Genomic DNA, 7,042 nt, shown 5'->3' with positions numbered 1-7,042 from the left:
AAACACATGAAACGGAAACATGCATTGATTGATTGGTTTGTTGGTTGGTTAAACACGTTGGTTAAACACGTTGGTTTAACACGTTGGTTAAACACGTTGGTTAAACACGTTGGTTAAACACGTTGGTTAAACACGTTGGTTGGATAGGCTGAATTAAAACAAGCGGAAAAAAACCCTTGGATCCCGTATGAAATACATGAAACGGAAACATGCATTGATTGATTGGTTTGTTGGTTGGTTAAACACGTTGGTTGGTTAGTTAAACACGTTGGTTAAACACGTTGGTTAAACACGTTGGTTGGATAGGCTCAATTAAAACAAGCGAAAAAAAAACCTTGGATCCCGTATGAAACACATGAAACGGAAACATGCATTGATTGATTGGTTAGTTAAACACGTTGGTTAAACATGTTGGTTTAACACGTTGGTTAAACACGTTGGTTGACCACGCTGGTTGACCACGTTGGTTGGAAAGGCTGAATTAAAACAAGCTGAAAAAAAACAACCTTGGATCCCGTATGAAACACATGAAACGGAAACATGCATTGATTGATTGGTTTGTTGGTTGGTTAAACATGTTGGTTGGTTGGTTAAACACATTGGTTAAACATGTTGGTTTACCACGTTGGTTAAACACGTTGGTTAAACACGTTGGAAAGGGTCAATTAAAACAAGCGAAAAAAAGAGACCTTGGATCCCGTATTAAACACATGAAACGGAAACTTGCTTTGATTGATTGATTGATTGATTGATTCATTGATTGATTCATTGATTGATTCATTGATTGATTCATTGATTTGTTGGTTGGAATTCAAACACACATTAAACTGTTTAAATAGTGCCAAAAAACACATAATTTGATGACCTTGACCTTTGACCTTGTGACCTTCGTCAAGGTCATTGCTCCGCAAGGTCATTGCGAAAGACCATATGGGTCAAGGACCTTTTGTTTAAGAGTTTTGCCTAAAATGGCTTTTTAAAAACCATCAATGGGAGTTATGTCCCTTACATGATGATAAAATCAATATAGTCATAATGTAAAATAGTTGCCCCTTGAAGTACCAATCATTTTTCACTGCTTAAATTTTCTGTATCTATAACCGTTCAATAGTTATAGGGAAATGAAAAACTTTTGAAAATCGAAAATATGACCTTGACCTTTGACCTTGACCTATATTTTCAAGTTTTGGTCCAATGAACTCAAATCTGAAGACCCGCAGTCTTTACGACTTACGGTTCATGAGATTTATATGCATATCGAAAATTTAAATATTCAAGGGGAAATAACTCCTATAATAGGTCACCGGATCGCTTCGGTTAATGTTATTTGAAGTAACTTTTGGCAAGGAACATTTAAAAAAAAACATTTGCCGCTAAGTCTTATAGTTTATGAGGAGTAGCGATAACAGTGGTTTTTGTAATTGGGGAGATAACTCCTATAAGGTAAACAGTAAACCTTGGTTATTCTAATACAAGATAGATATTATACCCCTGATACATGATACCAAAGATCATTTGGATATCTTGCGTACTTTTCTTGATTTTTGACTTTGAAAACGGACGAGGAAAAAGTCTTTCCATCAAAACAATGTATTTTGATATGAAAAGTTGTGAAACTAAGTTTAAAATGTCATTTCAATCGTCAAATGATAGCTCCTAGTAAGCTGATTCCAAAAATATATTGTTTTTATACATTTTTTTTTAAATAAGGGAGATAATTTGTTACTTCCGGTTTGAAAAATGTTACTTACGATTATATTTGAATATATACTTGACACTGATTCCAAAAATATCTGGTTCTATATACTTTTATATTAATAAAGTACAAGAAATAGCTACTTCCGGTTTACAAAAAGTCACTTCCGGTTTTTTTTTTCAAGGTTTAATGGTTTGATACCTTTTTCTAAAAGTTTTAAAGCTTTATCATGTATACATATAGAATAAAATCAAAGGTCAAAATCTAGAACGTCAAATTAAGCTATGACCTTGAGATCAATTTCAAGGTCATAAACCAAGGACCTCAAATCAAAAGACCATAGGTCTTAATTATATTTAGTTAATGAGTTATATCACCAAACGCATATTTTTAAATACAAGAGGGGATAAAACTCCCTTTTACGTTCAACGTACCCTTGCAATCAAAATTTACGTGTTACGACATGTCGCAACAAACAATTTAGGTAAAATAATTTGTCGTTATCTTATACAGTTTCTGGAAATAAGAGAGAATAAGCCAAATTCAAAAATTAGAATATGACCTTGACCTTTGACCTTGACCTAATTTTAATTTTTTTGGACCAAGGACCTCAAATCAAAAGATCCTAGGTCTCTAGCACTTATGGTTTACAAGATAGAAATGCATATCACTTATAACAAATGCATAAGGGGAAATAACTCTCATATGGAGCGTTCATATCGCTTCGTTCAAAATAGGACAAATCATGATGAGGATATAACAAGCAATTTTGTAAAATAAATTTGTCATAATATTTTACGGTTGCGAAGGAGTTGCGATAACAAGGAAAACAGTGTTTGGGGAGATAACTCCTACAAAGAAAAGTATTCGTTTACGCAGGGTAAATTTCAAAAGCGCATAAACTGTTCGATATCATATACCAAATATCTGTGCGACATATTGCGAAACAAATGTTTATCGCAAGAACAAAATTAGGCGGAAGAAAAAAAAAAATAATCAGAAGAAAAACAATAGGTCTTTCCACAGAAAAGTGGAAAGACCTAATAAACAAACGAAATACAGTAAGGTCTTTCCATTTAAGAAAGGAAAGACCTTAATTAGTGTTGGGAAATTAACCGACATTATGAAATAGTGCAGAATAAAAATTCCTTGTCGCTTCTTTTAAATTCATGTTTTCAATGGATACTAAAAAAAAATATTTTTTTTAAATGCAAATTAATAATATGAAAATGTTTTGTTGTTAGAAATATTCGTATATTAATCAAACGATCTTCAATATCAATGATATACCGAAAAATTGTTGTTGCGGATGAATATCACGAATGCATATTCATCAAGTGAGCAAGGGCGACCTTGAAGATAAACGAGAGAAAATCAATTCACGCAATTACACACAGACAGGTAATCATATTTCAATTATTTGATTTAGAGTAACATCTTTAAACCGTTTGTAGAATATTTGTCTATAATATTAACGTAGCAAAATCAGGAATATTTAATCTGACACAATATTAAAATATTTTTTCAGGCCGCGTCCCCCGCAGCCATTTTGAAAATACCAGCAGGGTCGGAGTAACAAGAACCTGCAAGGCCCTTAAAGATAAGGTTACTTTCTTTGTATTCTTTAATGCAACTATTTGGTTTTTAAAGGCAGTGCTTTAAGGCCTGACTTTTAAGTCATGAGGTTCATCTTTTCATACGCAATCTATGCAGGGGGTCTTTTTGCCAGAAATAGATCCGGACATGTTTGAATTTCTCCTCTTCTTTTTATGGTATGATATGGTTTTTGTTTCTTTCATTTACATTGGGGACTAAAGAAACGATCAGTGTGTATTGTTCGTTTTATAGAACTTGTTATTAGTGTGTATTTTGCATTATAAGCAGTCAACCTGACTACAAACTATCATTATGTGTATTCCGTGTGGAAAGAGGTCGGGTCAATTTCGAGTGTTATCTGACATCTAAAGATTCTTCAGACGTTGATAAAACAACGAAAAGTCGACTGAACATGATTAATATTGCATCTTCTATAATTCAAAGCGGAATTCGGTTTATGAACGAGAAACCGTAAAATGTAGATGATGATTATATGGAAATAAGATAAATCATGGCATAACAATATATTGGAACAAAAGCATGTTTAACAGCTGGATAGTTTTTACCTGTGAAATGTTATCTGTCTTATTAAATCAAGTTGTAAGTCATCTTTTTATATAAATGAATATTTAAAAAATAAGATTCAAGGAAAAAGTTCACTATAAAATATTTAATATTAATATCTTTAAAATATAAATTTCTTATAATTACCTCCCTTTGATAAATTATGCAAATTTGGTGTACCTTTGAGAAACATTTTATAATTATAGTCAGGTATATATTGATTGTGAGTTACTTCAATAGTAGTTAATAGGACTCTATTTCACATGGTTCTGTGAAATATAGGACGGCAATTATATACCGGTACATACTATCCGCATAACACAGATAGATTTTCACTCCTCTGGAAAAAATTAACCTGTGTAAGACCATGCCTGGAAAAAAATTACCGGGACAAATTATCCTCGGGATAAAATATCACAGAGGAAGAAATAAACCGTTACATATGTACGTATCTTTTCTAGTGTTTTCTTGTCCTTATTAAAGTTCATTTGTTGATGTTTAAATATTTTTGAACGACTGAACACAGGAGTGATTGAATGCAACAATTATATATACTGAAGACTTGGGCTGTACAATGATAGTGTACGTATATCATGCTGATAATTATTCTAGCAGTAATTATATTAATTTAGGATGTAATGATAGGAATTCATGAGCTATGCCTCAGGCTTTCTGAAAAAATATCAATGACAATGTAAACAGGAACAAAACATTGACACGAATGATGCTCTCTTCTATGTTATAGTTATTTAGGTATGTGTGTTGTACAAGTTTCAAAAAAACTTAAGTTATAAAACTTTTTTTCAGGGCGCAAACCCACATTAAAGAGACTTGTCTACTGCCATACCCATCCTATTTTCATGCACCATTTGCAAGCAAGAGACTGAATGGTTTGCAAAATTAAAAATCAGGACGGTGTCCAATTAAAACAAAAGAACTAAACTGGATGAATATTGTAGGAGAAATCTAGAGGAAAGTTTTGATTTGTGAAATTGGTTTTCCTAGAAAGTCATTCATCCTAGCCTGCAGGAAGGAACTATAACTGTCCACCACCAACTGACGAGCTAATGTTGAGCTTCACATATGGAATTACTCAAATACCATCAATGTCTATGTTTTCAGCACAGATTTCACAAGTTATGACACAGCTGTGCTTTTTTTATACCTGTTAAAGAGTTGTATACTAAATTTTATTTTTTTATCAATAAATATATATTGTGTCATTTAAGAACTTGTATTTTGCCAAAAGATGCATACTAGTGAATGAAAGTGGTGCAGTTCATTTTGCTTTGGTATATAGAATTGAATTACAATTGTTCATGTTATTGGAATGCTTATAAAAATAAGGAGATGTGGTACAATGTATATGATATTTAGTGAGTTTATCAAGCAAAAGTGAATAAGAAATAGGTATAAGCAGTTACAGGTACTACTGTACAATCTCAAACAATGAGAAAAACTCATACCGTAAAGAGAATTTCATATTTACAAGTAAGTTTTGTTTTTGCGTTGAATAATTTTCTTCTATTGTTTTAATTGCAAATATGGGAAGTGGTTAAAATGCTAATGAGACAGCTGTTATGGCCACAGAGCCTTAATTGAAAACTTCTTTTTCATTCATACCGGTAGATTTTGTCTGGAGTTAGAAACATATCTGACAACTTTTCAAAATGCACATGGGGGTTTTACGTGAAAATTGGTTCATATAGTCATACAAAACCTTCAATGGGGCCTTCAAATGGAAGCAGGACAAGTCGCCCCACTGGTTAATCGCCCCACTTTTTAAAAAACCGCCACAAACTGCGCCCCACATGTGAAATTGGTTAAATCATGTTTAATATTACTCCTGCCAACTCGCCCTACTTGCATGACTTATAAAAAAAAACGGTAATATTAAGATTAATATATATATAATTAAAAATAAAAACTCGTACCACTTTAATGAAAACTAATCTACACAGAATACAAACAAACCGAAAATTAATTTAATTACTATTATTGATATATACTGAAATTATATATAATTCTAAAAAAAAAAACTGATTGTTGAAGAATAACTGTAAGTTTTGAAGCTTAGTTATTTGCATAACAATTGAAAAAAAACCTTTTAAATGTATCATAATGCAATATAAGGAATTGAACTTATATTCAATGGGATAACATCTTTTTCCATAAGTGGGGCGAGTTGGCATTACTAAATTCATCCTGGTTAATAAAATATTTATCTAGATTTCACCGATTTCCATTAGGTGGGACCAGTTGGCAGGAGTAATATTAACGGGATTTAACACAGTTCACAAGTGGGGCGATTTGGTAATCCAGGTAGGGGCAGTTTTTGGGATACGATTGCTGTCAAGCAATCTGTAGACTTTTACCGTTGACCCTATGATACACTCCCTCACGTCATTCGTTTTATTCTAAACATTCAGCAACATCTCAGATTCTTATGATTGTCTTGCTTTAAAAGGTAAAAACAAGCAAAACAATTGAACATAAACAACTTTCCTGTAATGTTTTACTCATAATCTTCATGTGTGATATTTTTCTTGAATTATATGCGTGTTTTTAACAATACGGAAAATCAGAATTAAACAGTATTTATATTTAGTGTTTTTATAAATTTAGAAACACGTCAGAGGGAATTCCCAAATTTTGATAACTTGCGAGAGTTCTCTGAAAGCCGATCGATAATTCTATTTCTGTCACAAGAACTGAAGTGGAGTATTTCTATATTTTACCGTTATGAAACTGATATTTGATACTGTACTCTCATAAAGAAATGGAGAACCATTCATCATATCATTTAATAAACGTTCTTGTTCCAAATCGCAAGTCGCGGTTTGTTTATGTATTAATGCCCATGCGTGGTCTCACTAATTAGAGACAAAAAGAATTGTAGAGACAAAAAGCGTCGAGAAGGGACAAGAAGAATAATATTAGCAACAAGAAATTATTTAGCGACAAGAAAACATTTTTTTATTTATATTACTTATTCTTATAAAAAAAAATATGCAAAAGAAAACAATTTCAACGACAGGAAAGTTAATTTTGATAGGGAAAAAAATGAAACTTGTAAATCTAATTCAGTTGCTACATTTATTTACATGATATTTTATAAGGTATCACAGGAAGTATTACCTTTACCCTGTCGTTTTATGGTATTACTTTTACTTGTGTTTTAGAACA

The 7,042-nt window shown here is 32.1% G+C and overlaps 1 protein-coding gene across 1 annotated transcript in view; it reads left to right on the top strand.

Moving 5' to 3' along the window:
- The first annotated feature begins 3,030 nt into the window (after nt 1-3,030).
- The window catches only part of LOC134686964 (carnitine O-palmitoyltransferase 1, liver isoform-like), an 86,073-nt gene continuing 82,061 nt past the window's right edge, over nt 3,031-7,042 (top strand). The window contains exon 1 of the mRNA XM_063546858.1: nt 3,031-3,097. The gene's annotated coding sequence lies outside the window, so the exon portion shown is untranslated. The remainder of the gene's footprint in view (nt 3,098-7,042) is intronic.

The sequence above is a fragment of the Mytilus trossulus genome, chromosome 10 (assembly GCF_036588685.1).
Source record: "Mytilus trossulus isolate FHL-02 chromosome 10, PNRI_Mtr1.1.1.hap1, whole genome shotgun sequence".
NCBI classification, from domain to species: Eukaryota; Metazoa; Mollusca; class Bivalvia; order Mytilida; family Mytilidae; genus Mytilus; species Mytilus trossulus.
Note: the sequence above shows the minus strand (reverse complement) of the source record. Positions and strands in the feature narration are given on the sequence as shown.